Source organism: Paramisgurnus dabryanus, chromosome 18 (genome assembly GCF_030506205.2).
Source record: "Paramisgurnus dabryanus chromosome 18, PD_genome_1.1, whole genome shotgun sequence".
NCBI classification, from domain to species: domain Eukaryota; kingdom Metazoa; phylum Chordata; class Actinopteri; order Cypriniformes; family Cobitidae; genus Paramisgurnus; species Paramisgurnus dabryanus.
In genome coordinates, this window is record NC_133354.1 from 24,013,777 (window position 1) to 24,035,866 (window position 22,090).

The following is a 22,090-nucleotide window of genomic DNA, read 5'->3' on the forward strand; positions in this document are numbered from 1 at the left end:
TGTGTGAATTAAAACAGAAATATAATAATTTCTATCTATAACGTCCACAGGCACTCATTTTGTGCTGTTTAAATTGAGTTTGCTGAGTCGGTCTGGATCAAATAATGTGAAAGTATTATGTGAAGATGTTTGGCAGAGATGAATCATGCTGTATTTGACAATATAGGGGACATTGTAGTAATACAACTCCACATCATCTTCAAGAGATGCACTGAAATTTTACAAACAGCTGATAGTAGTTTGTACAGTAGCTGGCAAAGCTGGTATTTTCTTGTCCGTCAAGTTGATATTCTGCTGGCGCTATAAGTGAAGTCAAGCTGTTTGTGTTACCTGGATACAATTTGGGCGGACTGAACCATTTTATGATAATCTAGAGGGGGAGGGGGCCCACGGACGTTTGCGTTTCCTAAACAAATATTTTTTTTGACACAAGGAAACAGCAAATAGAATAATTTTTACTATCAAATATTTCTTTTAGCACCACAATTTTAGTCATGGGCCCCGAGAATCGTCATCGTTTACCCCCCCCTTTACAGCGCCCCTGCATGGGCCTTTTATTAAGAAGTATAAACAGTAAACACACTCTAAAAAATGTTGGTTTGTTTTTAACCCAGGGCTAGGTCACTACTGGACAGAACACATTTCTGGGTTAAAATGTCCCAAACAATGGGTTGTTTTTACCCAACTGCTAGGTTTTTTTAATCAGTCATGTTGGAACAACCCAGCAGTTGGGTTAAAACAACCCATTATTTGGGTTATTTTAACCCAGATATGTGGTCTGTCCAATAGTGACCAAGCCCTGGCTTAAAAACAACCCAACATTTTTTAGAGTGATATCACATCATCCAGTGAACCCTATTGGTCTTTATGGCTGAATAAAAGTTTGTAGATTTCTCTAAAAAAACTAAAAAGGAGCTACTTTAATGTAATGTCTGGTTCACTTTTTTCTGTCAGGTGTGGTACAACCATTATAAAACTAGTAAAAAATACTGTTACCGGTATATCAAACACATTTTAATTGTATTTAAAAAGTATATTTATGAATTTAATTTTACAGGCAAAAGCTACAAACATCCAAGTTAAAGTTTGTTAAATGTTTATTCATTGCAGAGATCATGTGGTGCAACCTAAAAGTCAAAGGGTGCAGATTTTTACCTACTACTCTTGAATTTGTATAAACAAACACAAATTGCATGGGAGGTAGCACAATTACAATGCTGTGCAAGACTTTCAGGAAGATTTAAAAGGGAACTGAAATGTGAAACTGGTTAATTTTCCAGTTGGTGATGTGTTTAGCGTTGGGATTCTTTTTCCAGGCTGATGAAGTTAAATGGTCAATGTAAATCATGTGTATTGAGTTGGCTCCATCTAAACAGTGCATTACAAATACTTCCTTAAAGAAATCTTTGTGCATGTTATGCAGATGTTACGGGGCAAACAGTTTTATGCTGGCATGATGTTTTTGGAGGGTTAAAAGTTTAAGGTAGTGTGTAATTTACACTGTACAGTATAGTGTGTGTGCGTGTGTGCGTGCGTGCGTGTGTGTGAAATTTTTATTAAGATTATGAATGCACTGATATTTCATCCAATAATTGGTATCTGCAGATAAAAACATTTACTTTTATCAGACATCGGCTGATTGTTCACAAACTGCCAATGAACAGGGCAGATTATACACATATATACACTTCAAAACTCAAGATGTGTTATTATTTTAAACGCACAGTTCAATGCATTTAAAGGGGACATTTCACAAGACTTTTTTTAAGATGTCAAATAAATCTTTGGTGTCCCCAAAGTACATATGTGAAGTTCTAGCTCAAAATACCATATGGATAATTTATTATAGCATGTTAAATATTGCCACTTTGTAGTGTTGAGCATAAATGTGCCCTGGGTGTGTCCTTTAAAATGCAAATCATCTGATCTCTGCACTAAATTGCAGTGCTGTAGTTGGATTTGTCAGATTAAGGGGCGGTATTATCCCCTTCTGACATCACAAGGGGAGCCAAATTTCAATGACCTATTTTTTCACATGCTTGCAAAGACACTGGGTTGACTTTTTCACATTTTCTAGGTTGATAGAAGCACTGGGGTCCCAATTATAGCACTTGAAATGTCAGATTTTCATGATATGTCCCCTTTAACAGACAGTTATTTCAGTTTGCCAGTCAGTATGTTAACCTGTCAACACATATTCTGTACATTTTATATTTGGTTGTCTACATAACATACATGCTATGGTTCAGATGTTTTTCTGGGTCAGTTCTGGTCCCACTGGTAAGACCCCCCCCCCCTCATTTCTCCATGAGATCCACTCCCTGTCTGCCCCAGGTGCCCCTGGCATGGTCTTTACTCTGTTTTGTCCGTTAAGTACAACTTAAAATATTGATGAGTCTGTGTAGGTCAGGAGGTGGTGCATGCATGAGTTACTGTTGACCAGTGAGGTTTAACCACACCTCTGAAACTGCTCATCTACTGTACAGCGTGTCCGGCTTTAAAAACCTCAGAGGACGCTAAGGCTACTTTAAAGATAATGTATGTAAAAAAATGCTTTAACAGTAACCATAAGCTGGGCTCGCCTAATAGGAGAGTTGCTGCACTACACTTTCTCTGTAGTTCACTCAAAAATGAAAATTATGTTATCATTTACTCATCCTCGTGTTGTTTAAAACCTGTATGACTTTCTTTGAACAGAAGAAAAACTAATACTGTTGAAGTCAATGGGTACCATCAACTGTGTGCTTACCATTTTCATTTTTGGGTGAACTATACCTTTAATTCCTTTTAATACTTTAAAACTTAAAGTAGATATGCTACAGTCAAATAATGTGTTTTAAACGTCACAATCTTTTGGCATTCACCCCAGTGACATTGGGATATAGGTGGGGTATTAGTACTGCTTTTTTGGGTAATTGTATGTTTTTTATAAAATTCACATAATTCATATGAAATTACCACTGCACAAAACTGGTAAGTTTCCACATAAGATCAGATTGATTTTTAAGGTATTACTATCATATGCTATAACTTATGAGTGTTTTGAAATAAATAATGGTTACTTGAACAGGTAAATTTACACCAAAAACTATTAAATATATAATTTATACACATAAAATTACGCTGTAAAAATTTCTTGTTGCACCTAAATTTTTAAGTTTAATCAATTTGAAGTGACAGTTTATTTCAACTTTCTTGACTAGTGAGGCATTGCTATAAATTATAAAAATGAAGTAGAAATAACTTAAGATGATTCAACTTTATTTGTTTATAATTTATAGCAACTCAAGTCAAGAAAGTAAATGATTAAGCTTAAAAAATGTAAGTGCAACAAGTCATTTTTAACAGTCTGTGTAGATGTCAAATGGTGAATTGAATCATTGTTTTCATTTATGCGAGCCATCATATATTTTGTTTTATTATGGATGTATGGCTATCACTTAAAATTTAGATTTTTGAGATTTTTAAGGTTAGAACAATTTCAATTTAGGTTTCAAAGACTTTATAGTTTTATTTATGTGTTACACTACCTAAAAATCAGCTAGTAATGTCACGACTAGTTCAATACCGATCGCAAATAAAAACATTAACAGAGCGGGAATCAGTTACATTTTTAATTCATATTAACATATTTTTATGATATATTTTTGCTATACACTGTAAAAAAATTCAGTAGAAATTACAATGTTATTGCAGCTGGGTTGCGGGTAATTTATCATAGATTTAAATTTATGTTATTTACTAGCAATAGTTTGTTCAAAGTTAAATACATTTTAAATATTAACAAGTCTTTATCTTTACAGAATAAAACTATACAATAACAACCTCATGCAAAGCATTCTGGAAACCAGAAATCATCATCAACCTTTTTCTGTTTTTTACTTCAGATTTTGTTTCCCAGAATGTTTTGCTTGATGCTGTTTTTATAGTTTTACTCTATAAAGACAAAGACTTGTAAATGTTTAATGTTCATTTAACGTTGAACAAAATGTTGCCGGTAAATAACACAAATTTTAATCTACGGTAAGTTACCGGCAACCCAGCTGCAATAACACTGTAATTTATACGGATTTTTTTTACAGTGTATGTTTAGTATTGGTTTTTAAAGTTTAAATAGCATCTTCAGTTTATTTCAAGCACTCTTTATGGTGGTAAACCTATGTTGAAATTATATTTTAAAGATAGTGTGTAAACAAAACCTTTCTTGTATCCAAGTTCAACTTTTTAAAATACTGAAGTTTGTCAATTTAAAGGGATAGTTCACCCAAAAATTTTAATTCTGTCATTATGTACTCAGCCTCATGTTGTTACAAACCTGTATAAGTTTCTTTGTTCTGATGAACACAAATGAAGATATTTGTAATAAAGCAGAAAACAGAAGCACCATTGACTTCCATACTGTTTATAAAATTTTTGTCAAAATGTATTATGTTTATGTTTATGTATTATGTTTATTATGTTATCATGTTATTATTTTGTTTTATGGTGCTACTTAGTTGTATTTTTTAAGTTATGAAGGTTTAAATCAAAATAAACCAACTGCAAATGAATTTATATTAATTGGAATGAAAAAAAAAACGAGTTATCTTGTTTTGCAACAAGTTTGTGTTCAGCAGAACCAGGAAATATATAGAGGTTTGTAACAACATGAGTAAACAATGACAGTATTTTTCCCTTTCCAGAAGCTAAACGTTTAGCATATTTTTTTTTATCTTTCAACAGATCTACAACAGATGATTTATCTATTAGCTGTTGTAGGGTTTGGAGATAAAGATCTGTTTCTGTCACTAAAAAGGGAGCGGTTACTGTGGTTAAGTGTTATGCCTGAGGTTAACACATTTACACAGTTAGCAAAACAACATAACTTTAACTGTTTTCCTGCACCGATCCCAGTGTGGCAAAAGTGAGAGGCTGTGGGGGAAGAAACTGCACATATCTGATCTTGCACGCGTGTTTGTGTTTAAAATTCAGAACCGTGCTGATTGACAGCCTATTAAAGAGGGTTCGAGCGGACACCCGATGGAGTGTGAAATTACACCTGTTCGCGTGCTCTTTCCTATCTGCATGAGCCTGAAATCACCATCAAAATTATATTCAGATTTCTCAGTGAGAACCAGTGACATGTGAAGGTCATGATGGCGAGATGTTTGTTTGGAGGATCGGTTGTCACTTAAGTAGAGTTTCTCTTTTTGTTTATATTGTATGTTAATATTGTTTTGTTTATATTGTGTTAGTATACATCAGTGTGAGGTAATATAAACAAAATAATCGTTGTAATTGTAATTGGTCACGAAATGAACAAAACAAACCAAACCAAGTGAGCAAATCAAATGTAATTACAATATTTGTACAGCTAAACAAATGTTCGACCTCTATGTAATAACTTCAAAAAGCTGTTATCAAAAAGCTTTGATTTGATTTATGAAAATAAAAAATTAATTTAACCTTTCTTACATTTATAGTACATTTACATTTATGCATTTAGCAGATGCTTTTATCTAAAGCAACTTACTGTGCATTACAAGGTATATATTTTTTTATCAGCAATGCACTGAGCTATACAGCATGAATGCATATTTTCGAATCCATATTTGATCATTTATAAGTGCTCACGCATTTCTTGTCACCAATTTCATTACATGTCACTATGTTATCCAGACCATCTGTGTGGTGCTCTGTTTTCTCCTCGCAGCTGAGGAGCTGTGGACGTGTCCGGGTGCTCGACTCTCGCATGTTTTTACTTTAATTTGTCTGTGCTGTTTGTTGAGCGGTCCAGTGGTGCGCATGGTGACAGATGATGTAAATTATTAATTTGCAGTCTTCCTGTAGCGGAGTGTAGCGGACCTTGTTGTTCTTCTCTTTCCACCCATCAGCATCTCTCCTCCAGCATCGCTCCGCTCCACCTGCCCTCTGTTCACTCATCACCTCCAGGCTGAGCACTCGGAGGTTCAGAGAGAGATAAAGATAGATGTTCAGTCCTTTTCACCAAATAAAGTCCTTTTACATTCAACTCGCTTCTCTGCAGCCACTACCACAGAGTTGTATATATGTAACTAGTTGGACTAGTAGATACACCTGAAACTTTTAAAGGGCACCTATGGTCCAATTCACGATTTTACATTTCCTTTGGTGTGTAAGTGTGTGTAAGTTGTGTCAAAGGCCTCACAAAAAAGTTTTAAGATATGATTCGAATCAAGACTTTGCAATTAAAGTATATTCAGATTCTGATGCTAATAAGGCATCTACTGCGGAGGGTAAAGGTACACTGTTAGATGTCGCTGTAGATTTAGCAGTACATTACTGTAAAAATCCACAGTACTATACTGTATGTGTACATTACAGTACAGTACAGTACTGCAGTTCATAATGCATTCTGGGTAAATTTGTTTGAGCGGGAACATTTTACAGTATCTTTTGGTCTTGATGTAACCTTGCTGTAGCCATTGCTGTAATGTGCCAGGTGTACTTGCAATAATCAGAGAAAGTGTGCCAACGTCAAATCACACAGAGGGAGAGAGAGCACAACTCCTGGCTGCAGCTGAAGGAGGACGATTGATTTCTGGCAGTTCGGTAAGTTAAAAATATTTCTGTTTCATGAAAACTTAATTTTTAGTTTAAGAATGTTGTCAATAGTTTGTCACAATATTGTTTTAAACGTGCAATGAGAGAGAAAAACGGTCGCCAACAAAGTTTCAATCTCCCTCAGAAAGTAAGCTAACGTTACACACAGATGTCTACCGCTGCTTTTACTCGCTTTACACCTTTATTAATGAATATATGGTTGTTTTAACTAAATTATGAGGGTTTTGGTGAGTTTATATTGTGTTGAAAGTGTGGTGACATTGACCACGTTTACATGCACACCAAAAATGCGATTATTTCCAATAATGCGAGTAAGGTCTTAATCGCAGTAAGATGTTTACATGACTGGAGCTAACCAGTGGCGGCGTTTCACGAAAACCTAGGGTATGGCAAAAATTCTTCGTACAAGGCGGCCATTCAAATAACGAATCTATGAAACCACATTATACCCATATGTTTACATACTCCACCAACCTGTATAAAATCATACTATGATTGCACGGATGTACACTTACTGACAACAATACGGAAGCAATACAAATGAAAAACAAAAACAGAAATCATGGTTGTTTAAAATGCTTTTCAAATGTTGTCATTCTTAACTAAGTGGAACTCCAGCAACAGATAAAACTAAATCAAGATAATATCAAAACATACTGTAACATCCCTTCACAAATCTTGTCATGACAGCCGGCAATAAACACTTATAAAACACAATAAAGACTTTTAATATGTGAGATAGAGCACACGTAGTTAACCCAGCCAGCTAACCAACTAAGACTAAAACACTAAATAAAACTCTTAGTAAAACAGGGCTAAATGCAAAAACAAGTCTTACCTTTTGTCGTCGTGCAGTTTTTATTCCACAAGTCGCCATATTCAAAAACGCGCGCAAATAATTAATACAATTCACTTCGACTGCGCTACAATTTCCCAGTGTAAGAGAACATGTTTATTTATCCACAGAGAACAAATCGAATTGAAATTGCATTGAAATTGAATTGAACAAATAATTTTACTTCTGGAATAATGTATGCAATATGCATTGCGCGAGTGTGGGGGAGAGTCTGTTTGAATGTTAAAACAAAAAAGGAGTTTACTTGCGAAAATAAAGATTATAACAACAGCGGTCATCATGAAACCACCTGCACAATTCAATCTGCGCTGCAAGAACGACAGGGTGATGACATCAAAGTACCGCGAGGGTGAGGCGAGAAATAATAGGAAGAGTTTGCTTTCAAACCGCTCTCGCGGCACGTTGATGTCATCCACATGTCGGTTCCTGTATTATAGCATGAAGTCGAGCACACGCCTAAATTATCCATATTAGTGATGTACCAATGTTCAGATATGTTCTACTTAAATATTTAACATTATTTTTAATTAGCTTCATTATAGCCTGTTGATTTCTGGTGTTTGGTCTGAATGCTAGGGTATGGCAACTGCCATACCCTGCCATACGCAAACGCCGCCCCTGGAGCTAACCTCTTCACTCCGGTTTACATGCAGTTTTTATTTTCGGATTATTCACACAAAGTTCAATGCAGAGCACAAATGATGAACTCACATATATGGTCCACTGTTTTAATTTACTTACGTTAAATGACAAACACGTTGTTATAGATGTATTTCATTATCCGGTGCCGTGATGAAGATATAAATATGACAGTGCCTGTAAAGGGCGTTCACATGATATAAAAATATAGTTTTAAAAATCGTTTTATATTAAAGATAATAGCAGAGCTCACACAACAACTATAACGATAGCGATTTTGGCACATGATGAACGATAAACCATTGACAGCCAATCAAATCTATTTGAACTTGAAGTGCACGCGCACTTAAAATGCAGCAGAAAGCTCATTCATTGCTGAGGTTTATAACATAAAATTACCTCAGGTATCCAGCGCTGATGCTGTGACATTTTTCTACCACACTGACTACGCCAAAAGGTATGATATTATTACACAAACTACTACATTCATTCAGTTGAGGACATCTGCTGGTTTCCCGCTGTGTAAATGCAACAAGAACAGCATATGTACATATTCAGTGACATGTAAACAATTGCAAAAAAAGTTTTTATTACAAGAAATATCCAATATTAGGTAATGCCGCGCTCGTTTTATCGAATTAGCATGAAGTTATCATTACCCAGCGGGCATATGACCGACCTTCAACGTTGAAATGTGGTTGAAATTAGGTCAGTTGTTTGTTCAACGTTGAAACAACGTTGAAACAACGGTGAATGGTAAACGGTTGAAAAAGGTTAATAAAATGCTTAAAAATCAACGTTGAAATTTGGTTGAAATAACATCAGTTGTTTGTTCAACGTTGATTCAACGTTGAAACAACGTTGAAACAACAGTGAAGTAAATGGTTGCAGAGAGACAATAAAATAATGTTTTATAATATGTGAATCATTCAGAAAAAAAATGTAAAAACTCATTTTATAAAATTGATGACATTATTAAAAAAAAATGTAACAAATAATTCAATATACAGGTAGCGACGTAATCTCGCGAGATTACACGAGATTGGACTGTTTTAACGGCTGTCTTCGAGATCTTGCGTATCACACGAGAAAATGCTTCAGAGAAAGAAGAGGTAAGGAAATATAAGTCAATGTAAACGCATAAAGTTATTTTATTCATATATACAAAGTGGTATGACAAAAAAGCACGATGCCAAATCGTTTTTTTTTCTGTTAGTTGCGAATGTATTCGTTATAGTAGTTAATTTGCTAGTCCACGGGATGTTCCCGCCGAAATTGGACTTCGTTATTATGAATATTAATAAATTAATATGAGGTGTGTTTTTATCAACTTAACCACTTGCTTGTTTTTGTGTCAGAAAAGCAACTAGTTATAAATGTAAGGGTTTTTTTGGACAACTTCGGTGAAAAAGTGTTGATTTCGTAGTTCAGTCAGCGTAACTTATATCCGAGAGGTCTTACAGGCGCCACAGACACCTATCAGCCTTTTGAAAGGAGGAGCAGCTCGAGTGCGGTGCAGTGTTGCCAAGTCCGCTTATTATAAGCGACTTTGGGCTTGCTTTTCTGTAAAGTCGCTTACAAATATTGGTAGTCGCGGGTCGCGTTATTTTGGGCTTGTTTCTAAAGTGTAGTTGCTTTTTTGGGCTTGATCCCAGCTCCATAATAACTTGTCAATCAGATATTTTCTATATGTTATTTAAACGTAGGAGTTTGTCTAGCCTGTTCTCTCCGTCTCTCCCCTTTCCTTGGATACACACAGGAGACAGCAGTTTTTTCCCACCCACACCTGTTTCTAATTGGCTCTGACCCAGATGGCAACGAGTACCAGCCAATCAGAGGCAGAGCAGGGCAATCTGTTTTTTTTTCTGGCTAGGAAAACGTAGTCAGTGAGTGATGTAAACTTTAAATTAATGCGCGCGAGAGTTGCGACTGATGTTGACTGACTGGACTGTAGGAGAGTTTTTTGGAGGAACAAATGCCTGGGACAAAGTGGGAAAAGACTGGGAGAAAGAGAAAGGAGTAAAAGAATGGATTCAACCTGTCGTGTGGGACGACTCAAAGCACTGTGCAGAGTATCAGTTAAGTGTGAAATACGTGCACACCATGCGGACCTCGTACAACATGATAGCAGATAGAAACATAAAAAATGCAGCCCCGTTCTCCTCAATGGTCTCGTACACACTGCAAACTTTCGGGAATGACAACCGTATGTAAATGCTGGAGTGAATCCCCTAAATGTTCGTTTCATGTCTGTACGAAACAAGACTCACTCCCGAAAATGTGATTATGATTGACACTGAAATAACCATAGCAACCTTCTGCCATCTCGCGTGCTTATCACTCACAGCTTTGACCAAAAAAATTTGAGGCTTGGAGGGGGGTTTAGGGGCGCGTTGAAAAGTCGCTTGTTTTGGGCTTGTTTTCACAGGCCTGGTTGCTTATTTGTCTCGCGAGATCTGGCAACACTGGTGCGGTGCGGTCAGTGTAAGCTGCTTAGTTTCAGTGTTGCCAACTTGGCGACTTTGTCGCTAGATTTAGCGACTTTTCAGACCCCTTTAGCGACTAAATTTCAAAAAAGCGACTAGCGACAAATCTAGCGACTTCTTCTGGCGTTGTTGGAGACTTTTGGAGACTTTTTACGTGACACTCAATCTTCTCAATGAGCAGCTACCGCTGCTTCCGTGGGCTCCACCCCCATCCCAAAGCATTCACAGGCAGTCTAGTCCTCGCGCAGCAGAGCAGAGTCTCTCCCAGCTGCAGTCAGGGCAGGAGAAGTGGTTATCTATCCGCGTCCAGACGGCATAATCATGCACGCGGGAAGCCGGAGCAGGCGGATCCCGCGATGGCTTACATTAATGGCGAGATGTAAATGTAAAATGGTCTTTGAATAAAATGAATCACTGTACATAAAATAAATGTACTTGAGGGAGCTGAGCAGCAGCACATTTAGAACAGACAAAACTGTACGGAGCTGACGCGTTAATGGGCTATTTACCTACAAAACAACGTTTCCCATCATTTATCAGTGTATGTTTTGAAACTGGACTGTTTGGCCATAAAAATGAACATACACACATTTCGTTTTATGAGAACATAAGCAGATAAACAAACAAGAAAACATTTTCAGGCATTCATGTGTATTAAAATAACATTTTTGACAGTTCAGAGAGAAAGAGAAACCTGAAAACAGCCAATGTAGTAAGAATGCAAATGCGATGTGATGACGTCACTGTTATGCAAATGACGCAATGACGTAATCTAGCGACATTTAGCGACTTTCCAAGCAAGCTTTAGCTACTTTCCATTGAAAATAGTTGGCAACACTGCTTAGTTTCTCAAATTCATATTACTGATAAAGTAATGAGATGTTGGTGTTTTATGGCTCACGAATTCGCAATAACAGATACGTATAGCAGTTCGTGTTAATGACATTAATCCAAACTTATTGATGACGTGATAACATGGGCGTCGAATCCAATATTAATCATGCTGAGGTTTTCTCGACGGGGTAATGTGTATAAATGCAGTTATAAAATTAAAAGGAACAAGATAGTCGACGTGACCCTCATGTTTCCATGGCAATCAGTCAATCACATGCTACGCTTATGATCGCACCTGCGGTCATTCGCGCAGTATCCATGATTTTAAGCGGCATGAAACACTTAAGTTAACTCCTTTGTACGAAAATATCATGTCGTGTAAGTTGGCATGTTCTATTCGAATTGAAATACATTGTAACGGTGTAATTTTGCTTACTTGTTGAATAGTTAGCAAGTTTTAATGGAAATAGAAAATATTGGTTATCTAGACAAATATGGTCTTGTTTTTAGTATATTTTTATAACTCTTTTGTAATGTCTTCGTTATCAGAGCCCTTCAAATTAGAATAGTGATGATGATCTTGTCAATGCTGAGATTTTCATGCATCAGCAGCCACTACATCTGGATCAGGTAATGTTGTGTTAACCCTGCTATTCTACAGTATTTACTTAAATGCAGTATGCAAGTGTATGTATTCATGTTCTGATAAAGTCATTATAGAATTCTCTTCCAATATTGCACTAATTTTACTTTTTTATATTTTGTCAAGATTGAACAAGAAACAGACAGCAAGGGTTGTCAGATCAGAAACAGAATGACACACAAACACAAGAAACTTCACAGGTGAGAATTGAGACTGGCTTTTTAAAAACACCTGCTACTTGTTTCTCAAGACTGGTTTATCATTGTCATTAGGAAAATATAAGAAACTAATTTAGGATACAATGGTTACTTTTCAGCACAGCAATTAATTTCTTTTCTATGCCACTATTCCTTCTACAGTATGTAGGCCTACATATTTCAAACACTTTGTTTTCAGTAGACAGAGACAAAAGTTAATCCAGTTTTCAGAGTGGATGGTGATGCAAGTTTATAGAGGATTCATATAGACAGAAAAATGGGTCTTTGTGGTGGTGAATTTGACATCATTTATTTGTTCTTATCTTTATGTATTTTGGGTTTAATCATAATTTTTTTAATTGTCAATGAGCTGCCACCTACCCTGGTAATGCACCACCAAGATACCATGTTGTAATAGAAATCCGTAATTTACCATTTCTTTTTTGTGAAGCGTCTCCCCTAAAACCCTACAATGCATTTAATATTTGTTTTGTAACCAAATCAAATTCTACTAATCCTAATAATTAAGATGCAGTGTTTTGTATTTCACAATTTATGTTTTCTTTTTAAAAGGGGCTATGACTTGTTTTTATTTTATTATGTGTTTTAAATTGTAGGCAGATCAACATGCAATTTGAAGACGTGTGATAAAATACAGAGAGGTGAAGTAGTGTGTCTTTCCAGATCCCCAAATCATTCCCCCTTAAAAGGTAATGAATAGTGTTATGACAAAAAATTTAAACATTCTTAATTTCTTTAAAAGTTGTACTTGGGCCACAGTTTTCTGTATTTCTTACTACAAGATTACATTTATATTTCTATACTAATGAAATATGTTTTTCTTTTTCCAAACTTTATCAAATGCAATGATCGCTAAGATGAGCCTGAAGAGGAGATTTGGGAAGATGTTGTTTCATAAGTCGCTTTGCCAGATCACCTGTGGTAAGTTTGTAAAACATATATTAAAAATAGGATTAGAACATCTCCTAATCAAAAGTTTTTGATCAGGTCGGGATGTCTGCTAACAAGATGCCTTGCTGGTCTGAGCGAGTTTAAAGTCTTACACAGACAGTCCAGAAGTTCTGAAGTCCATCTTCGATTTCATTGGTAAGGGACTACACAAAAGGCTGTTTGACCCACACGTAAAGCAACCTGTCAGTGTTTGCTTTGTTAAGCATCTCATTTAGGCGTGTTGAAAATATAAAGTTAATATCACTTAAGCATTCAGTATTGGATTCATTTGTAACCAAATCGATCAGAAGCACCATTCACTACCATAGTATTCTTTTATCCTACTATGTAAGTCAATGGTGCTTCTGGTCAGTTTGGTTGCAGACATTCCTTAAAAAATCTTTGTGTTCATCAGGACGCTTTAAGGTGTAGAAACATCTCAGCAACCTCAAGAGAAATTGGAGGCAACTGAGCTAAATTGCAGATGTTGTTGCAAAGGGTCTGAATATGTATAATGTAAATATGATATGTTTTCTTTTTTCATACATTTGCAAAAGTTTCTAAAATTCTGTTTTTACTTTGTAAAAATATCTAAACAATTACAGTATCATGCAACAACATAAAATTGAAAGTGAAAGGTGTATGATTTCTGAATGCACTGTAGATGATCTTAATTGAACCTCATTGTCATCTTCGTAAACACAACAGCTTTGTTCTTTCATCAGATGGCTATGCAATGTTTCAAGTCAGACTATCAAAGAAAACGCATCTTTCCCAGATGTGCAATAACAAGATTTTTTTGTACATGGGCTAAAATGCAGCATTTTTTGAAAATTAAATATCTTGTTTTTTTCCCCCTCTTTAGATGCTGTCATCGTATTAAGTACAGCATGAGCCAGAATAGATGGGTGGTGGTGGCCATAAGAAGACTGTCAACTAAACCAACAACAAAATTCATATCTGCAGTTTTTCTTGAATAAAGTTTTTCTATTCAGATTAATAAAATGACTTTTAAACATGATTTTGTTTCATATTTTATGATTTTATTCTATATTTAGAAAATTCCACTTCTGCACTACTAAATGGAAACCTAACTGTTTGAAAGAATGTGTTTTTATCCATAAAAAATATTTTTAACAGCTGCTTTCATGTTTATTTGGAAAGGGTAGGCACCTGCTATCTTATTTGTCCACATTTAAACTTTACCTTCCTTAAGTGTTTAGTTTTATGAATGGGGTTGTACTGTAAGTTATGCGTAGCAAGTTGCATTCATATGATAATTGCATTAAAAATGACGCGTTTACAGTAAATCATTTCGTGAGTATTGCAGTGTAAAGTAAAAATCTATATTTAGTGTTAAAAACAACAAGGAAATAGAAGGTTGAAATTGCGTCATGATATCAACCATAATTCACCTATGTTGAAAGTGTGATGTTGAAACAACGTCGTGATTTCAACGTTGAAATTTTTTGTAAATCCGAAAGGTAATCCAACGTTGATTCAACGTTGGTACCTGACGTTGATTCAACGTTGAATCAACGTTGAAATGCCGACTGGGTATGATGTGGTCACTAATATATTTATCGTTATAATTATCGTTATAATGTCATTTAAAGGTTTTATACACTGCTGTCGTGTTATTTGAGCTGTTTCTGAATGAAGGCAGACTGCTGACAGCGAGTCGTGTTGGCAGAGTTCATGTAAAACTTCCTAATGTCAAGATTAAAACGAATTTGTGCTTAAGGTGCGTGACTAAAACACACGTGCACTTAATTAGTGCGGTATAAATGCGATTAAAGCGTTTACATGGACGCATACTGCGATTATAAACGGCGTACGCCACCTCTTTTAATGCGACTTTACTTATTGCGATTATGAGCTTAATCGCATTATTTTTATCGAATTATTGCGTTTACATGAGGTAAAGTATAATCGCAGTATTGACAAAATCCCATTATAATCGCATTATTAGGGTGCATGTAAACGCGGTCAATGAAACTATTTTTAACGAAATGGACAAAGACAACCCGCCAGCGCGGTCTTGCGGTCCCAGCATAACGGTCGTTTATCTCGGCGTTTCATCCGTTCAGTTAGCGTCAGAGAAAAGTATTAAGTTCGACTGTTTGGCAAGGCTGACTCGTGGTTGTAAACAGATAGGACTTGACACCCCGTACACAGCATAGTACCGAACTACTCCACCGAAGTGAAAACAAGAAACCTCATATTTAACTGGATATATGCATCGAACTCATTGCAGCTTTAACTTCGACCAAATATCATTCAGACCTGGGCTCATCTTAATATCAGATGAACGAAAGGGATTGCCACGCTTATTGTTGTTGTTATTATATTACGGTATATCCGCAAAAGCAGAGAATATCTTCTCTTAAGCGTTTTACACGCCCAGTAAGTTGTCCAATACATTTTTATGGCATATTGTTTCCACCACTTCAGATGCATTACATGCAGTATATATAAGTTTCCAAAACGCATCAAATCAATGCACGAAAAGAGAATGGGCTCCGCATTTACGTACCTTTGTCTTCTCGTCTCTGTCATCTGATCCTTCATCTCTGGATGTAAAATAGTCCAATATAACATCGTGTAGGAAACTGGCATCACCAGGATTGCTCAGATTTAGGCGATCATGTTTATCTTTAAAGTGAGCAGCCAGCTAGCTACTAACTTAGTTAAAAAACTTTGCGTGAAATAGCGTGTTACACCGCAGCCGGTCCGGGTTAAACATTAGGGGCAGTCTTTTTACCTTGTCACTATAAATCGCTATTTTCTGCACTAAACGAGACATTTTCAGAGATTTTCTGTAGACAAGATGTTATAGAATAATAATAAAAAAAGACTTATTTAGATATTTATATGTAATATATAATATAACAACTAATATATATATATATATATATATATATATATATATATATATATATATATATATATATATATATATATATATATATATATATATATATATATATATTTGTTTTACAACTGACTAAACACTTACAGAAAGGTTTTATTTGTTAGCATAGCATGATATTAGATTTAAACACTTAATACATTTTTAAATCAATCACTTTGTCTCTGCACAATGAACATTATCAAATATTATTAATGTTGTAAAATATATTGTTCATTGTTAGTTCATATTAGCTATGGCATTACCAAATGTTAAGGAATAAACTATTGTAGTAAAGTGTTACTAAATTTTTTTTTACCATTTCCTTCACAATGTCTACTTATTTCTATGGCTAACAGATTTTGTATTTTTTACAGTCTTACCATTGCTTGTAAGTCGGATTGGGTAAGATGGATCATCTTTAAAGGAACCAGGCAAGTACATGATGTACAGTTACAAGTCATGTATTTTTTTGACTGCAATATTAAATGCTTTCACGTCACATGTAAAAGTACAAAGGGAATGTGGCTAATCACTTTTTATTTGTAGTTTACATGAGTGTCATTGCACTTTTCAGGAGTTAAGGCAGATGTGGAGGCACAACGGGTGACACCAGACACACACCAAGCACATTGTTCGGTAAGTTTGCACTTTACCACTACAGCTTCTTTAAATACCCATGTATACACTCATTCACAATTCCCACACACAACACTGTAACACGACCATACACAACATGTACAGAATTGTCTTAGTTTGCCATGTAGAAATATACAAACAGAAATATTCAGACTTTGGTTTTTAAGACATTTAATTTAATAATTGTATTTATTTAGCAGAGGTGTCCCTGGACTTTATTGACAAAAGATTTTGTTTTCAGAATAAAAAGTTGTGTCCAAATCAGTAACAATTGCACTTTCTGTTCAGGACATTCAATCATGACAGGATCCAGGTGGATGCTGTCCATTGATGAAAGAGTTTGTTCAGCGGTAAGTGAATCTTCTGTATTTTAATGTAATTAGGTGTGGAACAGTAGAATAAGAGCAAAAGGTTTCAGAATAGGAGTAAATTCAAGGCTGAGTTTAGTTTTTTAAGAATCTTTTTCTATCTTATATTTGTTGACTTAATGTTTATGATATTTCTAACAGGTTTCTGGATAGAATTAATTCCAAAGATGGGAAAAAGTGCACATCCAGACAAGGAGCAAGCAAATAGACAAGGAACTTGGTGCAGAGAAAAGCTGTGGCCATTAACCCCCATGTGAACAGCTTCATGCAGTCCCTGATTGAGTTCGAATGGACGACTTCAAAGTAAAGGCCACTGTGGTCTGTCTGCCACAGTTTAATTTATTTTTAGTGTTCAATGAAATTCAAGTAGAATATTTAAAACTATGGGCCAGTGTTCTTTTTACCACAGTGAAATGTTACCTTTTAGTCGATGATGGACTTTAAACTGAAAACTTCAAACTATTGACCAGTGTTCTATTTGCCAGAGTTAAATATGTTACAGCAGGGGTCTCCAAACTTGTTTATACTTGTTGATTTTATTTTATTTAACTTGTTTATATGTTTATTATTGTTTAAAATCTTGTTTTAAATATGTTTTGTTTCAATTAAATGTTTTTTTTAAATAAAATTTTGATACATACATTGCTTGGATTGCCTTTTAATTCATTATGTTTTAATGTAGCATTTTTACCATATTAATAACTATAGATTTAAACCTAAATATCTAGCTATTATATATAATATTATTGTATTAACTGTAATAAGTAATAAATAGTATTTATGGGTCAATATAGACATTACAGTAAATTACTGTAAAAATAGACTACTGTAATAAAATATTGTAAAATTACAGTACAGTACTGCTTTGTAACTATACAGTACTAGTTTGTGTACTGTAAAATGGTATTACAGTACAGTACTGTAAAACCAAAATACAGTAACTTACTGGCAACCGTGCTGCCAGTACCGTACTGTAAAAATACAGGGAAATCGTTAACAGTGTACTGTTATTTCACCCTTTATTTCGTTGAGCTTGTGTTCCCACATCGTTACCAAGTTTGGATTGCTATATCTGTAGTGACTGTCAACTAATGAATCAATGAGTGTCACATCCCACTATGCGTCTCGCTTGTTTACTTCGAACTGGAAGACACGCCCGGGTCATTCTACAAAAAAGGTAGAAATGCTTGTCCCTTACTTTTGCAGACCCGTTAATCATTTAATTTGACCCAATAATCCCATAATGATATATATTTAATAAATATAGACTGTCCTTAAAATGATGAGAGCGTTTGTTTATTTAATTTTCTCTTTTTTCCTTTTCACTTTTTTTTAAAATGTCTTGCCCTGAAAATTGCACTGTCCCTTTGATCATACATGGAAGTTGAACTGTGTACTTGTTATTTAAAACCATGTTTTTTATAAAACAAATCTAATTTACATTTACCTTTAACCCTGTATGAATTTACTACAACACTGAAATGGTAAAAATACACTATTAATATGAATAATATCAAATAAATATTGTCCCCCAAATTTATGTCATTGGTGTTACCCTACCCAAAGCACTTTTATTTTGAAACAATGCATCAGCTCTTTGAAGTTTTTCATAGGGCAAGTGGAAGAAGTGCAGTGGAGAAAGGCAAAAGGTTTGTGAGATGTCTTACATTATTTGTCTAAAATATCATGATATATCTAAGAATTTTGAGATAAGATTTTTTGGATGTCATTAGTGTTACTCTTTTTTATAGCTGGGAGTGTTAAGATCTTTACATAAAAATACATTATACTGAATAAGTATGTGATTGTTACATCTCTGATGAAATAACACATAGCTTATGGCAGCCATTTTGTTAAAATATTTTTTTTTTCTGTAAATTGTCATTGGTGTTATTGTCATTGGTGTTACTTCTCTAATGAGTACTTCCTAAGCACTATTCCTTTAACTGACCAACATAAAAGCATAAGAAACAAAACAAGATGGAAAATTTTATGAAAGTTTATAAGTTTTATCATATTCATTATCTATTGTTATATTCTAATTTTGTCATTGGTGTTACATTGTGTCATTGGTGTTTTCTTGTACTTTCTAGTAATATTTTGTTGTTGATATGGGATGTAAGACATTGTTGATATTTCAGTCTTTGCATCAAAGCCTTTTTGGTTAAATATTTTTGTTTTTGTTGGTTTTAAAGAAAAAAGTCAAACTGAGAATCAAATAATTTCATACAATGCTGGGTAAAGATGAAGAATTTAATTAAACAAATATTAATAATAAATAATTTTTCTTGCTGTTATCATTCCTCTACTCAACCTTTAACTAATAACACAAGCTGTAATAAGAAACAATATTTAGTATCAACATTAATGTTGTTTAAATCACAAGTTACACCAATGACAAATAAATGACTCATGGATTCTTTATTAAAAAGTTAAAAATAGATTAAGCTCCCCGTTTTGTGGATTCATAGATTTGACAAGTTAATAAATGCTATTAAAGAAGTTTTGGGTATTTTGAAAGAAGTTTATTTAGGCAAATTTCCATCACCTGAATTCCACCTTTTCTGTAGAATGACCCGCCCACTTTTGACGCAAGGCCTCATGGGACGCAGGAAACTTGTGGATAGAATCCACAGACGCTCAACATGGCATCGCGGCACGCCGGCACTGGTTATGACAAAAACTCTGATAAACATGGAAAAGGTACCTTTTACTTTGTATTGCGGCATTGCATGTAGAACACAGTGTTACGCAAGGCCTTGATGACATATCCAGGAGATAACTCATTCAATTTGAGTAAAATTCCAGGCTTCATTAATCCCGTGCGAATGCGGCACACAAAATTCAGATGTATAGTAGAGTGGTCATTTCTAAAAAACACAAGGGCCCCAGATAATACTAATCCTGTGCGAATAGGGCTTTAGTCAAGGTGCTGGAAACTTTCCAGATTCTTTTCCATGTTGACATGAATGTAGCATTTAAAGAGCTGATAAAGATTTGCTACTATAGCCGCACATTTATGCAAATGCCAAATCCCAAAAGTGATCTGGTTATCTTAGATCTGATGATTCTGAAGGCAATTGATGTGCACTGTACACTGAACATACTTGAGCTTTGAGTGTATGTTTTCAGGACATTTTAGTGTGTTGTGATGTCTGTTTTCTCTTTGTTGGAATACAAAATCTGTGTATTTAAAATAGAAATCCAAATTGCGACTTTCCTAATTTTCCTAATTCTCTTGTATTCAGGCCATTCGCATGGCCTGTTGAGTGTCCTTTTATAGCTGCTGTCTGTGTCAGGGGCCACTTTTTGCCTGATGGATCGGTACAATGGAGACCCCATGAGTCGAGGTGATGGCATCCGTAGTAGCATATGGGAAAAAAGAAACAATTACCTCGCTGCAAAAACGTTAAACTTCATCAATATTTCAGCTCGCTTCTGGTCGTACAAGGCAGTTGTTCCTCTTCGCTGCCTGAAAATGCTTTCTTCCCAGCCTGCTTTTTACCCAAAGAGCCTCCAGCTCCCGTGCCACAGACAAGAGGGCAGTGAAGTGCAAAAGTGGCCGTACTCATTGGACAATCTCTCCTTATAACGCCGCAAACATCATCACATCCACAGCCCAGGTCCCCCATCACATCACAGGAAAGCTCCTCATTTTGGTGATGATTAGCTTATTATTAATTCATGAGGCCATTCAGCTGTATGCTTAACCCTTTCCAAAGACCCAGTCTATCCAGCTCTCCCCACCTCAGTCAAATCATCTGGTCACCCACCCTGTTGTCCCGCACGCACACGCTTACGTATTTTGGGCTCTGAGGCGCATTGATTTCTCCATTAAGCAGCACTCTGAAGCCACTGCCTCCCCTCATGGATTCTGGCCTCTCCTCCTCTTCTTTGACTCACACTCGCCAGTCTTTAGGGACCAGCTAAGAGACAAAATTGCTGTCAACACTCTGATTCACGTCACATCTCCAAGTGCCCCATAACTGATCCATGCTGAACATTACAGAGGACAGATCATCCACAGCATCTCCTACTGGATGGGTGGGAAACAGATGCCTCAGCAGCATTGGGCAGGAAAATTTCAATGGTTTATGTGAGACAATATCATTACACTCAATAAATGCTCTATTGTTGGGGAAAATATGGACAAACCCAATAAATAACATTAAACATTACATTGTTTCAACTAATGTTTGGGTCAAATATAAACAAACCCAACCACTGCTCTAGTTTACCCAACTTTGTAGAGTTGTGAAAAATAGATCAGTGTTGGTTGAACAGGTGGGTGACTGAGTGTAATCTAAGTAGATTAATCTCATCAGATCCAATAACAATAAATTAAAAGTCTTTATTTTTAATTTTTTTAATTATAAAAATATACAGTTATTAAAAATTATTATTAAAACTGGAATTGTATATTTATTAATTAAATGCAAAATTAGCTATTTAACCCAACTGCATACCTTTAAGTGTGATGGGTATATTTTTTGTCCAAAAACATTTCAATACCTTCATATGGGCTTTTCGCATTGAGCATGATAAAGTAATGCGAATGTAGATCTCTATAAAGTTTTTTGCACTGCGGGAGATAATTCGTTTTTTTGTGTTGATTTTTTTTTCTGTCACCCTGCGAAGAAACGTGCCATCCAATTAAAATCTGATAATAAACAATAATAATCACTCAGCCAAATTTGAATAATTAAAAAAATAGTAAATAAAATAAGAATAGTAAATAGAATAAATGTTCAAAATCGTGAAAAAACAGGCAGGATTGCAATCTACCTCAACTTGCTTGTGATTGTGTTAGGGGCGGGGCCATGCTTGTGGCTTCAGTGCATCATCGAGCCACGGTGTAAGCCCCACCCAAAATATAGTGAACACAGGAATGTGGAAAAACTGTTCAACGATGTAACTCCACAATTCAGTAGTTCAGTCTTTGTAACGTGTTTTAGCAATACATTTCTAACATTTTATAATGTGT

At 35.4% G+C, this 22,090-nt stretch overlaps 2 long non-coding RNA genes across 4 annotated transcripts; both read left to right on the plus strand.

The window, feature by feature from the left end:
- Window positions 1–6,430: 6,430 nt before the first annotated feature.
- On the plus strand, window positions 6,431–18,095 carry LOC135776917 (uncharacterized). The gene is made up of 4 exons (XR_010544230.2): window positions 6,431–6,570; window positions 16,477–16,738; window positions 17,027–17,088; window positions 17,248–18,095. It is a non-coding gene; the product is annotated as an uncharacterized lncRNA (long non-coding RNA).
- LOC135776916 (uncharacterized) lies at window positions 9,175–14,173 on the plus strand. Of its 3 annotated transcripts, none has more exons than XR_012335370.1 (7): window positions 9,175–9,189; window positions 11,947–12,027; window positions 12,167–12,240; window positions 12,855–12,947; window positions 13,116–13,179; window positions 13,246–13,344; window positions 14,054–14,173. It is a non-coding gene; the product is annotated as an uncharacterized lncRNA (long non-coding RNA). The 3 variants fall into 3 exon arrangements; XR_010544229.2 differs by lacking the exon at window positions 9,175–9,189 and adding an exon at window positions 13,604–13,704 and having other exon boundaries at window positions 11,677–12,027; window positions 14,054–14,171; XR_010544228.2 differs by lacking the exon at window positions 9,175–9,189 and having other exon boundaries at window positions 11,708–12,027.
- Window positions 18,096–22,090: the final 3,995 nt, after the last annotated feature.